This window comes from Marmota flaviventris, chromosome 7 (genome assembly GCF_047511675.1).
Source record: "Marmota flaviventris isolate mMarFla1 chromosome 7, mMarFla1.hap1, whole genome shotgun sequence".
Lineage (NCBI taxonomy): Eukaryota > Metazoa > Chordata > Mammalia > Rodentia > Sciuridae > Marmota > Marmota flaviventris.
In genome coordinates, this window is record NC_092504.1 from 108,630,947 (window position 1) to 108,656,495 (window position 25,549).

The 25,549-nt window shown below is 32.9% G+C and overlaps 1 protein-coding gene across 3 annotated transcripts in view; it reads left to right on the forward strand.

Annotated features, from left to right (window-relative positions):
- Fstl5 (follistatin like 5) overlaps nucleotides 1-25,549 on the forward strand; it is a 721,807-nt gene that overhangs the window by 81,103 nt on the left and 615,155 nt on the right. The gene's annotated exons all lie outside the window — the stretch shown is intronic.

Sequence of the window (25,549 nt, forward strand, 5' to 3'; positions counted from 1 at the left end):
AAGATTTATTTTTTCCTTTACATGTTACCCTATACCACTTTTACATTATTTTCTGTTTATTCCCTGTGTTGTTCTAATGAAATTACCCCATCAAGCATTGTCCCTATGAGGTTGTATTCTGTTACATTTACGGAATTTTAAAAAAATATATCTCATGGAGAACTCATTATTTAGTCACTGTCATTTCATTTCATTTTTTTATTTTAATGCTTGAAAATATTTATTTATATATCAAAAGTTGGTAATAACTCTTACTATCAAATAGTATACTCTAGTAAAGTCATAAAAAGACATTTTTACTTTGTTAATTTTGAAGTTCACTCATTTATATTATTAATTACTCAGAGTTTTTTAACAAAATGATTCCATCAATTTGTGCTCTTGCTGATCATAATGATGGGACTTCACAGACTTTGGAGGTTTATCCTTCAGGCCTCTCCATGCACATGCTCATCTTTAATCTGCATTGTGGGCTTCCTTGTTTCCTTCCCTTTTCAAAGGAATCAGGTTCCCAATTGAACTCCCTCTTGAATGGAGTTCAATTGCTACGTTTTCCTTCCAAGCTTTTGGAAAAGAAAGGAGTATTTATTTTTTCTCAGAGTTCTAAAAATATTAAAATATAATAATTATGCAGTAGTTACGGAGTTTATGTGTGCACCTGAATTGGTGAAAGGGCAGTTATACTGTGACCATTTCTAGATAGGTGAAAATGCCTTACTTTCTTTTAACCAGTCTAAATAGCTGCCGCCTAGAAATTCATCTATACCTCATTAACTCCTAATCTATTAGTTTTCTGAGTTTCAACATCTCTGTATATCTACATTACTGAAGAATAAAAAAGTAATGCATTTAAGAAAAAAATTTTTTTTGAGATTCTATTTTATTCAAATGAATTATGTTAAACTTCCCTTGTAGGGATTACCAAACTATATATGTTCATTTTCAGCAAACTGAAGTACAGCTTGCTATTTTACATGTTAAATTAACATACATATTTATTCTCAAAACACTACTTTTATATTTTAGAAGGGAATTGCTACTCCAAAGTGTGTTGTATAATCTGCATTTAAATTATATATACATTTGAACATACTGTACACATCTTCCTTCTCATGAAAGATCCCAGTGTGTCAGGTTAATTTTAAATCATATTTGTAACTTAGTATCATATAAATAAGTTTAGTGTAGCTCTCTTTTTATACTTTATTGCTTTTGGATATGTAAATCGTGTCCTCTAAAGTACTGTAAATTATTTTTTCCAATAACTATCTAGAAACATGTTGTATTTTACAATGTAATACAATGGTTGCATCTGGACTTCTTGCTTAGGTCTACTGAGAAAAGCTCTACATTTTTCTTCAGTTTGGGAATCATCTTGAAATTATATCTTATTAGAAAATGCATTTTAAAATATCAACATTGAAAAAAAAACTTTAAAAATCTGTTTGAGCCATGAAAACAATAGTTAATGCATTGATGGTAAAGTTTCTAAAAATTAAATGTTATATTTCTCAGAAACTAATTAATGAAATGTGAATTGTGTCTTTGTATGATGTTATTACCCATTTTCAACTATTAATTCTCTGGACTTCCTGAGTAATTGATAATCTCATGTATCTGAATCCAGGTATCACACAGTCAAAAATTTATCCAGAGGGTATTTTTAATCTTACAATTTCCTGCATTGTGTGTCTATTTCTATTTTTGCCTATGACAACAATCCCACCTTAATCATTCAGTGACCTAAAATTACATTAAGGTAAAAAGCACTCCTATGAAAACTGATCTCTTTTCTTCATGTACATAAATATTGAAATGTGTGGAAATATTCAACTCTGCCTCTAACTGGTTTACCTCTGAGACTTGCACACGCTCTTATTTTGAATCACTGTCCAAATCCATATTTTTTACACATTTTAAAATTTTAATTACATGAAATTTAACTGAAAAAAATATACTGACATTGGTTTCTGAATAGATTTTAGTGTCTAGACTGGATTTTATTAAATGAGCAAAATCTACATCTCTATTTAATATGCAGTGTTGGCTGTATTGCTACAGGCTTGAAAGAAAGGGTCAGTATTCCTGGCAGCTGTAGTTAACACTAATCTTCAGTAATATTATGGATATAACATATTACAATATTATTCATTGTGTTGAAAATACATTAACAATTTAAAAATTATTACTAGGAAATATTTCCATTTGAGTAATATTAATAAAATAGGAAGGCTAATAAATTAGCACCTGCCAATATTTTTGAGAAAAATACATAAATTTGTGATTGGTTTATTCATTTATATCTAAGAGTATCTGTCCCGAGTTATCAGTGATAAAACAAGAAGATTTGTTGAAAATTTAAATGTGTTGTTTTACAAATAGGACCAAATTTCCATCAACTTTGTAAAGTTTAAAATTTCTAAATAGTTTAAAATATCTTTTGGAATCAGAAGTTTAAAAGTTTGTTAGTTTAAAATACCTGTTGAGATCAACCTCTCCCTCTTCCCTCTTCAATGAGCACTCTAAATTCTTCCCATTTAAATGCTTTACAAATAAAATATGTTTCCATTTATGTTTGGGTTATTCTAAAACTCTTCAATTAAAGGACATTGAACAGCAAAGTTATTTCCCTAATGGCCACATCTATGTTGAAACTTTAATATTTGCATTTTGTTAAATGTCTAATAGATGTCATACACTGTGTTGAACATTTTATGTGCCTCATTTTAACTCTCAGTTATAAATTCAGTATTAATACACACTGAGAAATCACATCCAAAGTATTTCGGAACAAAATATTGATCTTTATTCTATTTTGAAATGGGTCACCATTTATTTAACCAATTACTTATTATAAATTAGGAAAATTTGGTGTACTTTTATTAGGAATGCTTTCTTCTATATTCATATATTGTGCAGATATGAATTTTAGTATTTTAATGTTACTCTTCTTTAATGACTTGGCTACAGTATTGTCCCTTTTGACAATTTATATAGATACTGCTCAGTGATTTGTAATTCTAAGGAAAAAAAAACAAGAATAAATATGGCATGCCTGTGTTCTAGGGGAAATATTTATGTTTTGTGCCAGGTTTATTTACTAAGTACTTGTGATCTTTGACAAGTAACAATTCCAGGTATACTTCATTTTATAGTAAATGTTAGCATAACATACACCATGATATCAAAAGTCTTTCACATATCTGAAATTCTGAGGCTTTTAATTGTATAGGGACACTGGACAATGCTATTATTGCAAACTTATCCTTCAAAAGTCTATAATTCTCTATAGATTCCAGATGACAATTTATATTATATACATTGATGTATATGAAAAAGGGTAGCTTGCAATTGTTCTAACTAAGGAGTAAATGTATCTTATATAGTGAACATTAGAGGAAGTCATACCTAAAAAAGTTAAGTGTGTATTTTGGACAATAAATAACATTAAAGAACTATCTCAGATTTTACACACACACATGCATATACACATACACATGATATTTCATTTACTTTTATACAAACGTGGTCAGATTCTCGTTTATTCTTTAATGAATATTAAAGAATATTTAGCATTCCAACCTTGTATTTCTTATACAGGAAATATCCTGTATAAGAAATACAAGGTTGGAATGCTAAATTCCTAATTCACATTTACTAAATACTCAGAGTTCTTTTCACTAGAATATTTTCACAGAGTATATGAATTTGGCTGACTCTTCATGGTCTGGTAGCTTGTCAGGAATAGTGACTAGATAAGAATGAACCTTTGGATTCTTATTGCATAAAGTAATTGGTTACATTACTTTAATTAATGTTTTTATGTTTTAAAAATACAATATAACTAATGACATCTGTCAAATCTAAAATGGAGATTATTAAAATTACCTGAAATGCAGTCAATTTAGTTTTAATGGCTTTCAATATCATACATTGCATTATCAGGCTTTGTGTTTTTCAGACTAGAAAGTTGTTTGCTGACAATAAAATTATTTGCAGGACTTACAAAAATTGTGGCTTTCATGTTGTAATCAATATTTATAATCCTTAGGAAGCTCAAGTAATGAAAAGACAACAAAATATACTACTAGAAAATGTCAACCAAGGAATTGATAGTTTCTTTATTTGTTCATTTTTAGTCACCAATAATTCCCGGTAAATTCCAGACAGTGTAATTATGGAAGATAACAATTTACATAATTGGTTATATGCTTTTTGGGCCATAACAATTTTATTATGTAGGATCAATTCTATTTTTACAGATTTCCACTCCAGTCTGCCTATGCAAATGAAGGATGAAAATATGATCAATCCTGATTGGTCAGTTTTATATCAATGAGGGCTACAACCATTCCTGTTTTAAATGGTTGATACTTATATATGACTTTTGGTGGACTTCATTGGTCCAGTCTTAGCAGCAAAATGAAACTTTCTAAGAACTGTTTTCCTATTCATTGAAAGAGGAACATTCCTCAGCAAGAGCCATTAAACTCAGTTTGTGGTATTCAGAGGAACATAGAGTGTTTTTGTGACCCCACAAGTAGAAAATGGCTATCAGGTTTCATTTTGAATTTTAGACCCAGTAATACACTTAGGAACTATTCAGGAGATTCAGTTTTTCTTAAAATTCTCAGTAATATATAACTTCATAGAAGAAAAATAAATTAGTTAAGATATATTCACTATCAATAATCTAAACAATGCTGCCAAATGCCTTGCTGAATTAAATTCAAGAGGTATAGATTTCAATGATGATTTTTTTTTCATTTTCTTTAGGAATTAAGGTAATATTCTTATTCTTCTTTTAATAATACAGCAAAATAAATTGTTGCAATTTTAAATGATCTTGAAGAATGGCCTTGTTCCACAACAAACAGGAAGACAAACATCCTTCTCTATGTAAATGATTCTGTTATCATCCAGCACAAAGTTTTCCTAAATTAACAGATCATGTTTCTCCTTTATGCCAGGAAGGGATCAATTTACATTATGCCAAACACATCATTTTTTTTCTCCATTTTTCTTACATTCTTTAGTTTTCTACAAGCTTCCAATAACTGATTTCATCCAGTGGGTAATTTACTTTAGTTTCCAAATGATTTATTGTGCAGGTCAGTTGAACAGTGCTATTTAAAAGATGATAGGATATAATTGAGATTTGGTGATGTTGGGGGAAAATAACTGGATTTAATTTTTTTTCTAGTAAATAATGATTTAATGCCATGATATCAAATTTTTGAATAGTATAAAGGTGCTTAAGAAGGTTTTTCTTCATATAATACAGAACTTTTTTCAATTACAAGCCTATATTATTAATTTTTCTTTTAATCACCAAAACAAAACTTTTTTAGAATAGTCTTTTAACAGATAAATGAATATACAGCAGAGATTTTTTTAAAATTATAAAATGTCTCTTAAAATATATAACTATTTCATTTCAAGAAATACCATTCTTGGTGGGATTGTAAATTAGTATAACCACTATGGTAATCCTCAAAATATTAGGCATGGCACCACTGTATGACCGAGCTATACCTCTCTTCGGTATTTATACTTAAGAATTAATCATTGTACTATGATGACACATGCATACCTATGTTTATAGCAGCACAATTCACAATAGCCAAACTATGGAATCAGCCTACGTGTTCCAACAAATAGATAAATGGATAAAGAAAATGTGGAGTTTTGTTCAGACATAAAGAAAAATGAAATTATATCATTTGCAGGGAAATATAGAGAACTAGAAACCACCATGTTAAGTGAAATAAGCCAAACTCAGAAGGTCAAAGCTTGTATGTTTTCTCTCATATGTGGAAGCTAGAGAGTAAAAAAAAAAAAATGAGAAATCAGGGATCTCATGAAAAACAAATGGAAAAGAGTAAAGGGACCAGAGGGTGGAAGACAGGGAGGAAGCGGGTAAGTGCTGGGGAGTAACATTGGCCAAAATTCTATTGTTATATTCTGAGCATGTATAAATATGTTGCAACAAATTCCATCATAATATATTACTATAATGCACCATTAAAAATGTGCGGAAAATATAAATATTAAGTATGTATGATTAAATCGATTGATGTGGGGGAAAAAGCAAATATTATTAGCTGAAATTTGTTTGATTACTTCATATATTTAGCTTGAAATAATAACTTTACTTATGATGGCTAACTTTTATGAAAGTGCTCTTCTTAAAATGCTCATATGACCTTTACTTTTTTTTAACAAGAGCACCTGAGAAAAGGAAAATAGATGTTTCATCAAAAAATATACTCCTTTTCCAAAGGCCACACCTTATAAAAGGCCCCTTTTAATTTTTTTTTTTTCATTTACTAATGAAAAAAATATGGTCTATCACTTTTCCCTTTTTGAGTATTCAGGCACTTTAACATAACTTTTTACTCTATTAAAGAAAATATATTTACTTGGGTCTTTGGAATACAAATGTCTAGCTTTTTCTCCAAAGAACTTTGCATTAATTTCATTAACTTTAATTTCATGTTATTTGAAATTTTGCTTTAGAAATATGTAGAATAAATTTTATATAAGTTGTTTTGGAATTCTTTAAGTAATACTATATATACTATATTCAGTGGTTTCTCTGATTGTAAGTATACATATACTTTTTTGTCTAACATGGTGCATTAGGTAGTTTTACCTATTATGTCAATTACCAAGTAATTTTCCTTTAAAATAATTGTAAGATATATTTCACAGCTTTAGTTCATTACATAAACATATATATTTTTCAGTTTCTTAGATTATATATAAGTACTAATAATACGCATGTCATTCTACTAAAATTGATATTAAATTGTTGGTACATGCAGTACTTATCCAAAAGACAGAGTAGAATTATTGTTCAAATTTGTACTGTGCTACTGCAATATTTTTACATAAGCTTATAGTGTTGCTTGACTTTGCTTCATCAAACATTTCCAGTGTATTTAACCAAGGATCCCTTCCCCTATCAACCACCTTTCAGAAAATATTACCTTTCAGAGCATTAGAATAACAAGAACCACATCTTCTGAGCAGCACTGATTTTTACAACACCTTTCAGGATATATCATGGTGTTTAGACTTCACATACTTAGACTGAATGATTTATCCTTCAGTTAAGATCTCTTAATTATCTTTTTCCCCCTACAATATGAAAAAGATATATTGGCAGAGTGCTGATTTTAGTATTAAATGAAGTAAAACATCTTTTGAATATAAGAAAAAGCACTTGGTTTATGTGAGTTCTTATTTCCATATGTTTAGAAATGTTTGTGATCATTTTTTAGTATTCAGTTGTAACAGTGCCACACTACATAGAAGACTGAGACTGATGTATAGGAATAACATTGAGAAGAACTAGGAAAAGCCAAGTGGTTTTCCAGTTTAATAAACTGCAAGCATTTTCGTCCACCCTCTGTAAATATTATCCCATTGTTTTCTGAACACAAACAGAGCAATGACAAAGAACTACACAAGGATCAACTTGAATTTGCTTGGTGCTTTAGTGCTCAGGCTCTACATCCAGAGTACATTTCAATCCTGAGTCAAACACTCAATACCCATGTGAACAGAAGAAATCATTTGGTCTCAAAGTACATCATGTCTTCATCTGTGAAAAATGGTTAAGAATAATTCCTCCTTGGTAGGCTTATTTTGATGATCAAATACAAAGCGCTTATTGATAACTGAAGATTCTGAGATTTTTATCTTCTTCACAAATTAACAAGTTAGCCTCACAGTTTCAGGGATGCTGGCAGAAGAAATGAAGTTCCTATGTCAGAGACAAAGAACTATTTTTCACTCATAACTGTAACAGTAGCCAAAGTATCAGCATTTGTGCCAATTCCACAGTGTGATGAGAAGAGAGCCAGATGATGCCTGCATATGTGGTAGTTTGCTTTAGAGAAGAAAACATCCATTCTCTCCAATCTAGCTTAAGAGACCAAGATATGCTTAAATAGACAAGAAGTATACCTGATATTTACCCTGTGGGGAGAAATAATAAATATCTATGCTAACAAAACAGTAGATATAAGTGGCAAATTATGTGTCTATCTAAAAATAACCATTAGTAGCCTTTTGTATATGAAAATTCCACAAATTTTTAAACATATTGCTATAGTTTGAATCTTGAATGACTCTCCAGAGGCTAATGTGTTAAAGCATTCTTTTCCAGGGTGATACTATTATGAGGTGATGTAGCCTATAGGGGGTGGGGCCTAGTGGGAGATATGAGGTCCTGGGGCCTACTCTTGAATGAGATTGAGACCTCAGACTCTTCCTCTTTCTATTTTGCTTAATGGCTTGTGATGACAATAGTAGTGATCTACTAGGCCTCCTGGCCTTATCACAGGTTAAAACAATGGACTTGAACTTCCAAAACCATAAGCCAAAACGAACCCTTTTAAAAAGTTTCCTTATTTCATTTCCTTTCTTCTTCCCACCCTCTTTCTTTTAGTGATACTAGGGATCAAACCCAGAGACTCACATGTACTAAGCACATTTTTCTTTATAAATTAATTATCTCAGACATATTATTATAGTAAAAGGAAGCTGACTAGGGGCTGAGTGGTACAGTGCTCGCCTGGCACATGGGAAGCACTGGGTTCAATACTCACCACTACATAAAAATAAATAATTAAAATAAAGGTATTATATCCATCTACAACTAAAAGTATGTTTTTTTATTGGTTGTTCAAAACATTACAAAGCTCATGACATATCATCTTTCATACATTTGATTCAAGTGGGTTATGAACTCCCATTTTTACCCCACATACAAATTGCAGAATCACATCGGTTACACATTCACATTTTTACATAATGCCGTATTAATGACTGTTGTATTCTGCTACCTTTCCTATCCCCTACTATCCGCCCTCCCCTCCCCTCCCATCTTCTCTCTCTACCTCATCTGCTGTTGCTCAATTCTCTCCCTTGTTTTCCCCCCCTTTCCCCTCACAACCTCTTATATGTAATTTTGCGTAACATTGAGGGTCTCCTTCCATTTCCATACAATTTCCCTTCTCTCTCCCTTTCCCTCCCACCACTCGTCTCTGTTTAATGTTAATCTTTTCCTCATGCTCTTCCTCCCTGTTCTGTTCTTAGTTGCTCTCCTTATATCAAAGAAGACATTTGGCATTTGTTTTTTAAGGATTGGCTAGCTTCACTTAGCATAATCTGCTCTAATGTCATCCATTTCCCTGCAAATTCCATGATTTTGACATTTTTTAGTGCTGCATAATACTCCATTGTGTATAAATGCCACATTTTTTTTTATCCATTCATCTATTGAAGGGCATCTAGGTTGGTTCCACAGACTAGCTATTATGAATTGTGCTGCTATGATCATTGATGTGGCAGTATCCCTATAGTACACTCTTTTAAGATCCTCAGGGAATAGTCCGAGAAGGGCAATAGCTGGGTCAAATGGTGGTTCCATTCCCAGCTTTCCCAGGAATCTCCATACTGCTTTCCAAGTTGGCCGCACCAATTTGCAGTCCCACCAGCAATGTACAAGTGTACCCTTTTCCCCACATCCTCACCAGCACTTGTTGTTGTTTGACTTCATAATGGCTGCCAATCTTACTGGAGTGAGATGGTATCTTAGGGTGGTTTTGATTTGCATTTCTCTGACTGCTAGAGATGGTGAACATTTTTTCATGTACTTGTTGATTGATTGTATGTCCTCCTCTGAGAAGTGTCTGTTCAGATCCTTGGCCCATTTGTTGATTGGGTTATTTGTTATCATTTAATTTTTTGAGTTCTTTGTATATTCTGGATATTAGGGCTCTATCTGAAGTGTGAGGGGTAAAAATTTGTTCCCAGGATGTAGGCTCCCTATTTACCTCTCTTATTGTTTCTCGTGCTGAGAAAAAACTTTTTAGTTTAAGTAAGTCCCGTTTGTTTATTCTTGTTATTAACTCTTGGGCTATGGGCGTCCTATTAAGGAATTTGGAGCCCGACCCCACGATATGTAGATCGGAGCCAACTTTTTCTTCTATCAGGCGCTTGATTTGATATCAAGCTTCTGTCATATCTTGATTTGATATCAAGCTCCTTGATCCATTTTGAGTTAACTTTTGTGCATGGTGAGAGAAGGGGATTCAGTTTCATTTTGTTGCATATGGATTTCCAGTTTTCCCAGCACCATTTGTTGAAGATGCTATCCTTCCTCCATTGCATGCTTTTAGCCCCTTTGTCAAATATAAGATAGTTGTAATTTTGTGGATTGGTCTCTGTGTCCTCTATTCTGTATCATTGGTCCACCCGACTGTTTTGGTACCAGTACCATGCTGTTTCTGTTACTATTGCTCTGTAGTACAGTTTGAAATCTGGTATCGCTATACCTCCAGATTCACACTTCCTGCTTAGAATTTCTTTTGCTATTCTGGGTCTTTTGTTTTTCCATATGAATTTCATGATTGCTTTATCTATTTCTACAAGAAATGCCATTGGGATTTTGATTGGCATCGCATTAAACCTGTAGAGAACTTTGGGTAATATCGCCATTTTGATGATGTTAGTTCTGCCTATCCATGAACAGGGTATATTTTTCCATCTTCTAAGATCTTCTTCTATTTCTCTCTTTAGGGTTCTGTAGTTTTCATTGTATAAATCTTTCACCTCTTTTTTAGGTGGATTCCCAAGTATTTTATTTTTTTTGAGGATATTGTGAATGGAGTGGTTTTCCTCATTTTCATTTCAGAAGTTTTGTTGCTGATATACAGGAATGCCTTTGATTTATGCGTGTTGATTTTATATCCTGCCACTTTGCTGAATTCATTTATTAGCTCTAGTAGTTTCTTTGTAGACCCTTTTGGATCTTCTAGGTATAGAATCATATCGTCCGCAAACAGTGATAATTTAAGTTCTTCTTTTCCTATTTTTAATGCCTTTAATTTCTTTTGTCTGTCTAATTGCTCTGGCTAGTATTTCAAGAACTAAATTGAATAGAAGTGGTGACAGAGGGCATCCCTGTCTTGTTCCAGATTTTAGAGGGAATGCCTTCAGTTTTTCTGCATTTAGAATGATGCTAGCCTGAGGCTTAGCATATATAGCTTTTACAATGTTGAGGTAAGTTCCTGTTATCCCTAGTTTTTCTAGTGTTTTGAACATAAAGGGATGCTATACTTTGTCGAATGCTTTTTTGCATCTATCGAGATGATCATATGGTTCTTATCTTTAAGTCTATTGATGTGGTGAATAACATTTATTAATTTCCGTATATTGAACCAGCCTTGCATCCCAAGGATGAATCCTACTTGATCACGGTGTACAATTTTTTTGATATGCTTTTGTATTCGATTTGCCAGGATTTTATTGAGAATTTTTGCATCTAAGTTCATTAGAGATATTGGTCTGTAGTTTTCTTTCTTTGAAGTGTCTTTGTCTGGTTTTGGGATCAGGGTGACGTTGGTCTCATAGAATGAATTTGGAAGAGCTCCTTCTTTTTCTATTTCTTGAAATAGCTTGAAAAGTATTGGTATTAATTCTTCTTTGAAGGTTTTGTAAAACTCCGCTGTATACCCACCTGGTCCAGGGCTTTTCTTGGTTGGTAGTCTTTGGATGGCTTCTTCTATTTCTTCCTTTGTTATTTGTCTGTTTAAATTGTGTGCGTCTTCCTGACTCAATCTGGGCAGATCATATGACTTAAGAAATTTATCGATATCTTCACTATCTTCTATTTTATTGGAATATAGGGTTTCAAAGTGCTTTCTAATTATCTTCTGTAGTTCTGTGGTGTCCGTTGTGATATTGCCTTTTTCATCCCGTATGTTAGTGATTTGAATTCTCTCTCTTCTTCTCTTCGTTAGCGTGGCTAAGGGTCTGTTGATCTTATTTATTTTTTCGAAGAATCAACTTTTAGTTTTATCAATTTTTTCAATTTTTTTTTGTTTCAATTTCGTTGATTTCTGCTCTGATTTTAATTATTTCTTGTCTTCTACTATATTTGCTGTTGTTTTGCTCTTCCTTTTCTAGGGTTTTGAGATGAAGTGTGAGTTCATTTATTTGTTGTTTTTTTCTTTTTTTGAGGAATGAACTCCAGGAAATGAATTTCCCTCTTAAAACTGCTTTCATTGTGTCCCATAGATTCCGGTATGTTGTGTCTGTATTGTCGTTTTGATTTCCTCCTTTATGTCCTCTGTAACCCATTGATCATTCAGTAACATATTGTTCATTTTCCAGGTGATGCAGGATTTTTCCTTCCTTTTTTTATCATTGATTTCCAGTTTCATTCCATTATGATCAGATAAGGTGCATGGTATTATCTCCACACCTTTATATTTACTAAGAGATGCCCTATGGCATAGTATATGGTCTATCTTTGAGTAAGATCCATGTGCTGCTGAGAAGAACGTGTATCCACATGATGATGGTTGATATATTCTATATATGTCGGTTAAGTCTAGGTTATTGATTGTGTTATTGAGTTCTATAGTTTCTTTATTCAGTTTTTGTCTGGAGGATCTGTCTAATGGAGAGAGCGGTGTGTTGAAGTCACCCATAATTATTGTGTTGTGGTCTATTTGACTCTTGAACTTGAGGAGAGTTTGTTTTATGTATGTTGCAGCACCATTATTTGGTGCATACGTATTGATAATTGTTATGTCTTGTTGGTGGATGGTTCCTTTTAACAGTATATAGTGTCCTTCTTTATCCCTTTTGATTAACTTAGGTTTGAAGTTGATTTTATTCGATATGAGTATGGCCACTCCTGCTTGCTTCCGAGGGCCATGTGAGTGGTATGATTTTTCCCAACCTGTCACCTTCAGCCTGTGTATGTCTTTTCCTATCATATGAGTCTCCTGAAGGCAGCATATTGTTGGATCTGTTTTTTTTTTTTTAATCCAGGTTACTAGCCTATGTCTCTTGGTTGGTGAATTTAAGCCATTAACATTTAAGTTTACTATTGAAATGTGGTTTGTACTTCCAGTCATGTTTATTTATTTATTTATTTTAGTTTGGCTAGTTTTTTCTCTTTGGTTATTTTTCTCCCCCTTTACTGAGATACCTCCCACTGTTAGTTTTGGGTGCTATTTTTCAATTCTTCTTCTTGTAGTATTTTGCTCAAAATGCCTTGCAGTGCTGGTTTTCTGGCTGCGAATTCTTTTAACTTTTGTTTATCGTGAAATATTTTAATTTTATTGTCAAATCTGAAGCTTAATTTTGCTAGATACAGTATTCTTGGTTGGAATCCATTATTTTTCAGCATTTGAAATATGTTGTTCCAGGATCTTCTCGCTTTCAATGTCTGTGATGAAAAATCAGTCGTTAACCTAATTGGTTTACCCCTGAATGTAATCTGCCTCCTTTCTCTCATAGCTTTTAATATTCTCTCCTTGTTCTGTATGTTGGATATCTTCATAATTATGTGTCTTGGAGTTGGTCTATTATGGTTTTGAATGTGTGGGGTCCTGTAGGCTTCTAGGATTTGGCAATCCATTCCATCTTTCATCTCTGGGAAGTTTTCTAGGATTATTTCATTTAATAGGTTGTCCATTCCTTTGGTTTGAACCTCTATGCCTTCTTCTATCCCCATGACTCTCAAATTTGGTTTTTTTATGACATCCCATATCTCTTGGATAGATTGCTTGTGAGTTTTAAGCATCCTTTCTGTGTTGACTATATTCTTTTCAAGTTATAAACTTTGTCTTCATTATCTGATGTTCTGACTTCTACTTGATCTAGTTTATTTGTAATATTCTCATTTGAGTTTTTAATTTGGTTTATGGTTTCCTGCATTTCTAGGATTACTGTTTGATTTTTTTTTTTAATTTCTATCTCCTGGTAAAGCTCATTCTTTACCATTTGAATTTGTTTGTTTAATTCGTTTTCAAAATATACTTTCATTGCTTGGACTTGCTGTCTCATGTCTTCTCTAAGATTCCGTTGCATCTGAGTTAGGTATGCCTTGAGTTCTTTCTCTGTCCATTTTTCTGATGCCTCTAGGTCTTCCTGTAGATTTAAGTTGTCCTGCATTGTTTGTAATCCTTTTTTCCCTTGTTTTTTCATGTTGTTCACGTTACTTTCCAGCTCTGTTTGACTGCTGTGTTTCTGCTTTCTCCTATAAATTTGTTTTGGTTTTGTATATCTCTGTTGTCTCTCCTTTGTGGTTGGAGACTATACCTAGAAATGTTGGGCTTTATTGTAGTTTAAAGATGATTCATTCAATTCATAAAAGGCTTCCGGATTCTGTATGCATATAGTGATTTGTTGTCTGTTCTTAGGACTTTATTTTTAGGTTAGGTGCTATGATGGTATGAGGGTTCGTAGGTCTTGGCTACATTAGAAGATTGCTCTACTGAAGGGGGATACTAACAGGTGATTGGATCAGGGTGTTGGTAGTAGCTAGGTATTTAGGAGCCCTATAGACAGCCTCGAAACATTCACCTATTTGCATTTAGACAATTACACGTAATGGAAGAAGTAATGCTTGGGATGAAAGTTGGGGGGTAGGGGAAGGAAGGTGCTCTTATAAAGAAAGAAGGAGAGAGAGATAGATAGATTAGAGGAGAATGGAAAGAACAATGAAACTTGAAACAGGAAAGAAAGAAAGAAGGAAAAGGGGAGAAAAGAACAAAGAGAGAAAAAAAATTGAAGTCTTAGAGGTCCATTTTCTTCTCTTCCAGTTGGCGGAGCTGTGCCCTCCGAGCCGAGCTTCTGCCCTCTATGTGCCGATAGCAATCCCTATAAGGCGGCTCCTGAGAGTCTCTCAATCCTGTTAGTCCAGAGCCGTTTCACTTCTCCGGGCCCTCCCCCCCTTCCTCCTGCCAGCCAGCCAGCCAGGTTCTGTTCACTGGAGACGGTTCCCCAAAGATCTGTTTACACTTGCAGCCCCACCACGTGTCCTATTTCCCAAATGACTGAGCACTCTCTCTGTCATTCATCTAAGCCCCAGTGCTGTGGTGCGGTGATCTGGGGACCAACAGTTTAATTTTTCTGGACCCCTTTGGTGGACATGCCTCCGGAAACTGGCGGCTAAGATCTTGGGTGTCGCCGCTGGTGGTAAGAGGAGTTGGGGATTGGGAATCCCCTCTGCTTCCCTACAGACACGCCCAAGGAGAGATTCCCTAGGTTTCCTGGCTGCTTGTATCTGGAGGGGGTGGGAGTCACACACCTGCTAAAGTGGATTCCGCTGAGAAGGAATTCTGTCGGCCGACCTCCTGTGACATCACCTCTCTGCTATGGCGGGCCCCAGGCTCCTTGCCAGAGTGTCCAAAGGGAGGGGTGAGACTGGTCTGTCTCTGGTTGGTTTCAATTCCCAGTTCGCTACTTCATGAGGGCCTGGCTAGAGACCTCTTCCTAGAGTCCCTGAGTCGCTCCTGCTGAGCCGCGCCTCAGAGGCTAGCTGCCCATTCGTGGGGGCCCCTGGCTGGCGGCGGACAGCCGAGTTGCGCGGGCAGCAGCTGGCGGGTCCGGACTTCACGGATTCTTTAGCACTGAGCCAGAGCAGTTTGTCTGCGAGACGCGGGCGAACGGGAGCCTGAATTCGGCCCCTACCGGCTCAGTGTGTGTTCTGAGAGGCCCAGACTGTTCCCCCCAGATCCACGTTAGCTCAGCAATGCCTAGTGATCTTGAGCAAATAGCGTTTAGACGATTTAAGACCTCCTATGCCTGCGCAGCTGGAGAGGTCAGAGACTTGATACCTCCATGCCCGCCGCCATGATGGATCTCTCTAAAAGTATGTTTTTTTAAAGAAGCTAACTTATACACATCTACTTAAATATTTACGATAGACATTCAGTATTATTCTTTTGCAACTGTTAATGAATATTCTTAGTTTTCAAGAATGTGTGCACACTTTGTGGTGGATTTTGTGAATTTATGGTTTACTCAATAATCCTTCAGAAGAAAAATTGCTATGTTTAGTTCTTTATAGACTTTCTTTATAATCTGATGAATTAAAAACTACATTTCCCAGATGCCTTTGCAATTAGTCTCCCATATGTTCTTTGGGTTTTTCCTATCAGATGTATGTAAGAAGGGCCTTTTATGGTATGGCTTTCGGGAAAAGGAGTACATTTTGGGGGGGTTAAACATCCAGTTTTCCTTTCACAGGTAATGGCAAAGGCAGTGTGGTTCTGAAGTCAGAAGATAGGATGGCAGCTTCCTTATGTAGTTTAGTTCTAATAATGCAGAGGCAGCAAATCCTTTGATGTCCCAGTTCTGATAGGGCTTTAACGTCTGTTTCTAACAGCTTAGTAAACAGCTTTTTCTTTAATCCTGTGAGCTGTTTTCTATACCTTTTAATAGATCTCTTTTACCAAAATTAAGGAGTGTACAATCTATTGCCTGTGACAAAGAACTTTAATCAATTCATTGCTTACTCAATTATTGGATTATAGCAAACAGGGATCAGGTAGGAAAAAGTAAGTAGCAAAGGTAATTTCAGAAATTTTTTACTTGATCTTTGGGAAAGACTCTGGGAAGAAAACATCTGCAGGGCTGATGCTTGCAATGTACAGTCAGGAAGTATAATATGTTTATTCTAAAGAGTAGAGCAAACATACACATTGTTCAGACTCATATTAAACTAGATTGTACAATCTAATGTGAAAGTATAACATAAGAAGTTCTTAGGGAAGATATGATGTCTAATAAAGTATATAACTTAAACTTACATGTTGATTGTCAACTATGAGCCAAATTCAGTACCAGGCTCTGAGGATATAGTAGTGAACATTATAGGAAAATTTGTCTGCCTTCCTTGATCTTAGATTTCATGTTCTAGGCAATGTGCTCATATCAAAGAAGATTTGCTTCTTTCAAAATTAACTAAAATTTCATAAAAATAACAGGCAATTTTCTCATAAACACTGAAGCCACAAGAAGTATCTTAAGTTTACCCTCAAATCTCTTCTTAGTGTTTCAAAATCATAAAAATTAAACAGAGTAATTTTCATAGAAAGAAAAGAAGTGATGTCATCTATTGTCCCTATTTAGTCTTCATTAGTGCTTTATTCTGTCATAGATATGAACTGCCTTGGCTTTAGTGGGATTATTTAGAACACATAGCAGTCTATCTTATGGTTTACCCCCCAAAGTGCCATTACTTTTCATGGTTTCCCATTCAGTAATCCTATGTTAATATACAAATTGTTATTCTCTCAGGAATACAGAAGGACATTATCTACTAGAATATGCAATAAATATTTAATTTTTTTTTTCTTTAAAAATCTGATTTAGCGGCTGGGATTGTAGCTCAGTGGCAGAGTGCTTGCCTAGCATGTGTGAGGCACTGGGTTCTATTCTCAGCACCACATATAAATAAATGAATAAATAAGGGTCCATTGACAACTAAAAAAGCATACTTTAAAAAGAAATCTGATTTAGCCAGGCATAGTTATGCATGCCTGTCATCTCAGGAACTCAGAAGGCTGAGGTAAGAGAATCACAAGTTCAAGATCAGCCTCAGCAAGGAGACCCTGTCTCAAAATAAAAATTAAATGGGCTGAGGATGCAGCTCATGGAACAGCACCTATAGGTTGAAAACCAAGTAGCACAAATACAAAAAAAAAATTGGGTATGAAGAATATTTGTAAATTATATATATATATATATATATATATATATATATATATATATATATATATATATATATATACTCATATACTCACAACATATATATAATTTTTAATAAAAAGGTCAAAATATAATGGAGTTACCATTTTTGTTTGCAGTGTTAGGGTTTGAACCCAGGGCCTCACATATGCTAGGAAAACATGCTGTCACTGAACTACTCCCCTAAACAAATGTAGACACTATACAAAGTAATGGTAGGGGATGCAGTTGTTGCTCTGTAGTAGAGTGCTTGCCTAGCACATGTGAGGCACTGGGTTTCATTTTCAGCATCACATAAAAAAATAAGCAAAATAAAAGCAATGTGTTCATCTACAACCAAAAATATTTTTAAAAGTAATGGTAGGTGTGATTTATTTACTATTTTTATTAGTGTTTTTTATTGTCATGTATGTTGTAAAGAGAAAATACAGTATTTATCGCTACCTTAGAATGTATCTTCAACTTAATTTTTTCACCTTATAAAATCTTGACAAAAAGCTGGGAGAAGTAGGAATCATTCTATATATAAGGATAATGAATCTTGGCAATTAAGTAACTTGCCTAAGATCATGCAGCTATAAATACTTAAGCTAAATTTAATTACTTACTTTACTTGGAATTTTAATTCTCAAAATAATCCATATGCATCCTTTTGCATACGTAATGCATTTAAATCTTTCTAAATCAGAATAAACCTATATGAAAGCATTTTAATCATTTAAAGTTATAGCTACCAAGATAAACTACATTGTAATATAGAGATGTCCTATCTTCTAAAGATTTATATAAATAAGCTAGTGATTATTTTTGGTTATGTAATACTAAAGTTTATTTTTGAAATGTTTTAGTTTGACACAAAATTGTACATATTTATAGGATCCTATATGATGTTTTAATAAATGTGTACACATTATATAGTGTTCAAACCTTGGATATATTTATCCTTAAATATTTAACTTTTCTTTGCAGTAGACTCTTCTGATATCTTCAAGTTTTTGTGAAATATAAAGTCTATATCATTTGTCTATAGTATACATTGTGAAATGGCACATCAGAACTAATTTGCTATCCTAATTGCAGCTTTTTACCTGTCAAACAACATATCTTCATTCCTCTCCCTGGCCTACTCTGCCCAACCTGTGATAACCACTGTTCTATTCTTAATAGTAAGGCATAAGATTATATATATATATATATATATATATATATATATATATATATATATATATATATACATACACACAGACAAATACATGCATAAGATATATAAAATCATATATATCATATCATACATATATGATGCTCAAGAATATGAATGTGGATATATATATATATATATATATATATATATATATATATATATACACACACACACACACACACACACACACACACATACATGTAGGCATCATATGTATAGTTTATCTGATGAATAGTTTGCAAATATTTTTTATCATTATAGTTTATCTTTACACTCTTGTTTCCTTTGATTTCTTTTTAGTTTGAGTTAAACCCATCAGTTTACTTGTGGTTTGGTTTCACATTTATGGGGTCTTGTCCAAAAAATCCTTACCTATCTCAATTTCCCCAAATATTTTTCATATAATTTCTCCTACCAGTTTCATAAATCCAAATCTTAGATTTAAGTCATTAATCTATTTTGTGGCAAGAGATACAAGTCCATAGTTTCCTTCATGCATATGTGAAGGGCCAGTTTTTTCAGCACCCTTTATTGGAAGAGCTGTCTATCTGAAGTGTGTTCTCTTAGCACTTTTGTCAAAGATCAGTTGGCTGTAGATACATTTTCTTGTTGATTTTCTATTCTGTTCCATTGTCTCTGTGTATATTTTTATGCTACCATCATGATGTTTTGATTTCTTTTGTTTTATATATTTTGAAGTTAGGTAAATAGTATAATGCATCCTTTTTTGTTCTTTCTTCTCAAGAAGCCTTGTTCATTGGGTTTTTTTTTTATTTTATTTTATTTGGTGGTTAAATGCAAATTTCAGGATTGACTTTTCTAGACCTGTGACAAATGTATTTAGTATTCTGATAGGGATTGCTATGAATCTGTAATTTCTTTGGGTAATATGAACATTTTAACAATATTGATTCTTCCAATCCAAGAACATGGGATGTATTCTCCTTTGTTTTGTGTCTACTTCACTTTCTTTCATCAATGTTTTATGGTTTTCATTCTAAGATATTTCACTTCTTTGGTTACATTTATGCCTAATTTGTTTTTTCTTTGTAACTGTGGGAAAGAGGTTATGTTCTTGATTTCTTTTTCAGATAACTTCCTATTGGCATATAGAAATGCAACTTATTTGTGTATGCTATTTTTGTGCTCTGGAATTTTATTGAATTTATTAATTCTAATGGTTCTTTGGTAAAGCCTTTGAGGTTTTCCATATATAAGGTCATGTTTTCTGCAGAGAGTGACAATTTGACTTCCTGTTTCAGTTTAGATTTCTTTTTTATTTATTTCTCTTGGCTAATTATTCTGAATTAAACTTCCAGTTCTATATTGAATAGAAATGACCAAAGTGGGCAGCCTAGGCTTGCTCAAGATCTTAGAGAGAAAGCTTTCAGCTTTTCTTCCCCCATTTATTATGATGTTAGCTGTGGGCTGTTATATTTGGCCATTTTTATGTCAAGTATTTTTATTCTGCACCTGTATTAGTTAGCTATGTATCACTGTGACAAAATACCTGAGAAATGAGCAGAGAGGAGGATTTATTTTGGTTAACAGTTTTGAATGTTTCAATCTATGGTCAACAGGCTCCACTGCCATTGAGACTGTGTCAAGGCAGAAATATCATAGCCAAAAGGTTTGGTAGAACAAATCTTTTCACTTCATGTAAAACTGGAAGCAGAGAGTAGGGGAGAGAGAGAGAGAGAGAGAGAGAGAGAGAGAGAGAGAGATAAAGAATGAGAAGAGAGAGAAAGAGAAAGAAAGAGGGAGGATGAGGCTGGGGAGAAGACATTGTCCCCATGGGCACATCCCCAAAAATCTATTCTGTTCAGCCAGCTCCCATTCCAAGTTTCCATCACCTCCCATTCAGTCAGAGCCCTAATTCTACAAAAACTTCCCCCCAAACCTCACCTCTAAACATTGCTGCATTGGGGGCCAAGTCATTAACATATTGCGGAACATTGTAGATACAAACTACAACAATATATAATTTATTTACAGTTTTAGTCATGAAAAACGTTGATTTGTATCAAATGATGATTTTCATCTATTAAGATGGTTATATATATGAATTTTGCACTTCATTCCTTTGAAGTTGTTTGTAACATTTAATGTTTTGTGTACATCAGAACATCACTGTATTGCTGGATGAATCCCACTTGATCAGGATGAATCATCTTTTTAATATGCATACTGTTGATTGTATCATATTGTTAAGGATTTCTGCATGTATGCTCACCAGGGATATTGTCTTATGGCTTTCTTTTTTTGTTTTGTTTTTGTGTCCCTGTCTGGTTTTTATATCAGGGTAATGCTGATAGCTTGTCTGTGAAAGAATTCCTTTTTTTTTTTAAATAATTTGAGAAGAATTGTATTTCTTCACATGTTTGGTATAATTTAGCCATGAAACCATCTAGTCCTGTACTTTGCTTTGATATTATTGATTGAATTTGGTTTATTTTATTAGTCTGTTTAGGTTTTCTGTGTATTTGTAATTTAACCTTAGTAAGGTTTATGTGTCTAGGAATATGTTCATTTCTTCTTGTTGGATTATATTTTCTCACAATAGTCTTTTATGATTTTATGTCTTTGTATGGTGCTAGTTGTAATGTCTGTTTTTTTATTTTTTGTTTTCATCTCTGATCTTATGTAAATGGGTCTTCTCCCCCTTTTACTTAGTCTGATTTTGTCATTTTAATTTATCTTTGCCACAAAACACAATTCATTATTTAATTGATCTTTTGTATTATTTTTATTAGTCTGGTTCCATTTATTTCTGCTCTTATGTTTATTATTTCTTTCCTTTTACTAATTTTGTATTCAGTTTATTTACTTATATTTCCTTGATATGCAATGGTAGATTGTTTATTTTACATCTTTATATTTTTCTGCTATAGATGTCATTGTTATAAATTTCCTTGTTGGTACTGTTTTTGCTGTATTCTGTAGCTTTTGTTGTATTGTCTTTCCTATATCATTTTCTTCAAGGTTTTTCTTTTTTTAATTTCTGTTTTAATTCATTGATCCACTGGTTGTTCAGAAGAATTTTCATCTACTGGTACAGTTTTCAACTTTTTCCTTGTTATTGATTTCTAGTGTTATTGAATTATGGCCAGAAAAGATATAAGATATGCTGCTTAAAATGTTTTAAAATTTTTTGAGACTTTAAGTTTGTTATTTAAATGTCAGAATCAAAATAAAAGAATTTATGCTTCATAGCAAATTAAGAATGTAGACAGGCTAAACAGTATCATATGGGGAACCAAATTAACATTTTCCTATAAAACAAAAAACACAACTTCTCTGTAATTTAAATAAAGGGTAATTTTAGTGTTTTAATATAAATTTATGTAGCAAAAATTAACTTAAAATATGAAAAGAAGTGTCATGTGCTAACTGAGTAAGGCAGTAGTTATTTTAATTAGTAAAGAGTCTGTGATAAATATTTATTGAAAAAATATAATGTTTAAAGCTCTTCTATGTTTGCTTGATTTTGTTGTTTTCTGAGTTTTTAAAATTTTAATAAATGAGAACTAACTTTATTCTACTATAACCAGTTAAGCAGAGTCAAATAATAATGCCAAGTGATGAAGACCCAATCATCTTGGGTTAAAAACTGGTTTTTCCTTTAAAGGTAGATAAAATTGAATTCTTCATGTGCAATAAAATGCTTTGAAATATGTTTACATCGTACAATGACTAAATCAAGCTAATATATGCATTATTTTACATAGTTATTATTATTATTATTGATACCGGGGGTGATGATGATGATGATGATGATGATGATGATTTGGGATACTGGGGCTTTAATTCAGAGGGACCTAACCACTGAGCCACATCTCTAGCTCTATTTTGTATTTTATTTAGAGACAAGGTCTCAATAAGTTGCTTAGCACCTCACTTTTGTTGAGGCTAGCTTTGAACTTATCATCCTCCTGCCTCAGCCTCCCAAGCTGCTGGTATTATAAGTGTGCACCACTGGGCCCAGCTCATAGTTACCATTTTTGTGGTGAGAACATTTAACATTCACTCTCTGAAATTTTTCAATAATACAGTACATCATTATTAATGACAGCTCCTTTGATTTACAATAAATCTCTTTGATCTTATTCCTCTTATCTAATGGAAATTTTATATCTTTCATTCACTATGTATCTGGATTAGGCATTGTCTGGTCATAGGCAAATTGTCCCATTAGTTTAACTCTTAACTTTCTTCTTTTTTAATTAGGCACAACCAATAGCTCTCATTTTAACTATTGTGAAGATTGTTTATAACTATATAATAGAGAAATATTTGAATCAATTTCAGTTCACAATTAATAGCTATTATCTTAAATGATATTGCCATTTACTGAGTGACTTGACATGTGAACTAAGATTTAGGGAATCATTCAATTACTATATTAAGCATTTCTGTGGATGGCAGTAGGCAGATATCTGTAGTAAGGAAAAGGTTGCCTTTCAGCATGAATATCATTTGTAGCACTGAACTTAATCTCCTAATTTTCTAAACATTGGATCTAATTTTGACTAAACAGATTTACCTTGAATTTGTTTTACTCAATAATACCAAGTTGCTTAATTTTATGTACAGTTTATCCATAGGACCTCTATCCCATAACTTTCTTAATAAAAAAAAATGATGGTGTAGTTCTATTTATTCAAATTGAGAAGAATGAGTAAATCATGTATTTTTATTTCCTATAAGTTTTTTCATTTATAATTTTTTGTTATGGTCAAATTAGAGGATGAGCTTGATAATTTATATAAGATTATATAGAAATGAAATTCATTAAATATATTTGTATATATCTTACATTTATACACAAATATGCAAAGGCATGAAATTAAATAATTTTCTACCGTTTGAAAGCTACTAGTTAATATACTTAAGTGTGTGTGTATATGCCCACTCACATAAAGATACACCCAGTTTATGTCTAAAATCAAGATAAATATTGTTTTAAAATTTCTCTAAACACCCCATCTCCTGGAAAGTGCTTTTTTCATAAGTTATTCAGAGAATATTTTGAGCAGTTGATGAATGATACAAGAAAATACACTCAAGTACAAAATGTTAGTATTCTGTAATACAAAAATATTTAACATAACCCACTATAAATTACTTAGATTGTTTCAAAGTAGAGGTGTACTATATTTTTTTATCAGAATTAATCGTTTTTCACAGTAATCTATGTTTAAACACTAGCAAAAATACTTCCATTCATTTTTTAGAATGTATAATCTAGGAGAAATATCATGGCATTGTCTGTGATCAACTATCTGCATTTATGTCATTTTTACCATTTATATTTATTCTCAAGAGCTGCAGTTTGAAAATCAGGAATCATATTTTTCATTAAGAATTTAAAAAGTGGGGCTATGGTTGTGGCTCAGAGGTAGAGCACTCCCCTAACACATGAAAGGTCTTGGATTCGATCCTTAGCACCACATAAAAATAAATAAATAAAGGTATTGTGAAAAAAAATTAAAAAGTAAATTGGCATCTGGATCATGTGTTATGTTTAGGTGAATCTTACTGAGTAGCATATATACTTTGTGATCAGTGCAAACTTTTAATTTCATAAGAAGATTTTCAGATTATACATGTATTACCAAACTCTCATTTTCCCCAATTTAGGAAAATTGTGTTTCAAATAACACAAAGCTACCAAATTTCAGATACAAGAACAAAGATTTTTTTTTAATGGCTGAAAAGCTATGTCAAATTTGCAAGCCCAAATGATTTTTGTAATACTATGACAGTGCTACAGAACCCACAATGGGAGGTTAAATCTTTGATTAGGATAGAGGTATGTGGATAATCAATGGATTCATTATTGTAGTCATACAATAAATAATGTGTGGACAACTTAGATTTTCAACAAATTGTTTACCTTTTTGGTGTTTTATCATTAAAATTTTATTCTATATAATGCTGACAAGGACTGTTAGTAAACAGATCTGTCTAAAATGAAATGAAAGAAAGGAAAACTGGTATGTCTTTGGTTCAAAAGTATTAACTGTGGAGTCCAGAATAATGGGAACTGATTTCGGTCTTATTTAGGTAGAGCATTTTTTTTTTTAGTTTTGTGGAACTTAAGAGGGAACACTGAGTGGCAGATAGCATTGAGTTACAGTTTAAATTTTTTTAACTAAAAAATGTGAAACTCCTGGACACTATACATGGAAATAAGTCCACATATATACACACATACACAGAAGAATATACACATTAAGTAGGTTTTAGTATCAATAGTGGTAAAGAGGAAACTAACCTAACTGTACTTTTAATTTTTATGATGTTCTTAAATATTACCAGCAGTTAGAGAATTGTTAATTGCTCTTAACAACATATGTAGCAAAATATGAAATTATCTAGAAATTTATATTATCACCAATTAAACTACAATGTTATCAATCAATATGACTTTTGAAAATTAAATGGAAAGACATATTTTAACAATGTGAACTCTATGAAGCTTGGCTCAACCTATCTATACTAACTTGTATGGTCTTGTTTAATTCATGTTTTAAGCAGCCCAAACTCCAAAGTTTTTTTGGTGCCTGAACCAATAATGAAAATAAAATACTCCAAAGACCACATACCTTGACTTGCTCTTTTCTATATATAACCACTACTCCTTTCTAGACTTTTACTTTTTGTGAAAATTAAAAAGAAATGAGCAACAGTATCTGTCCTGGGATGCAACGTGTCCTAGTCCTACAAGTAGGCTCAAGGTGATTAGGAAATTCTGGGGTCTAATCACCCTGAGTAAAATTG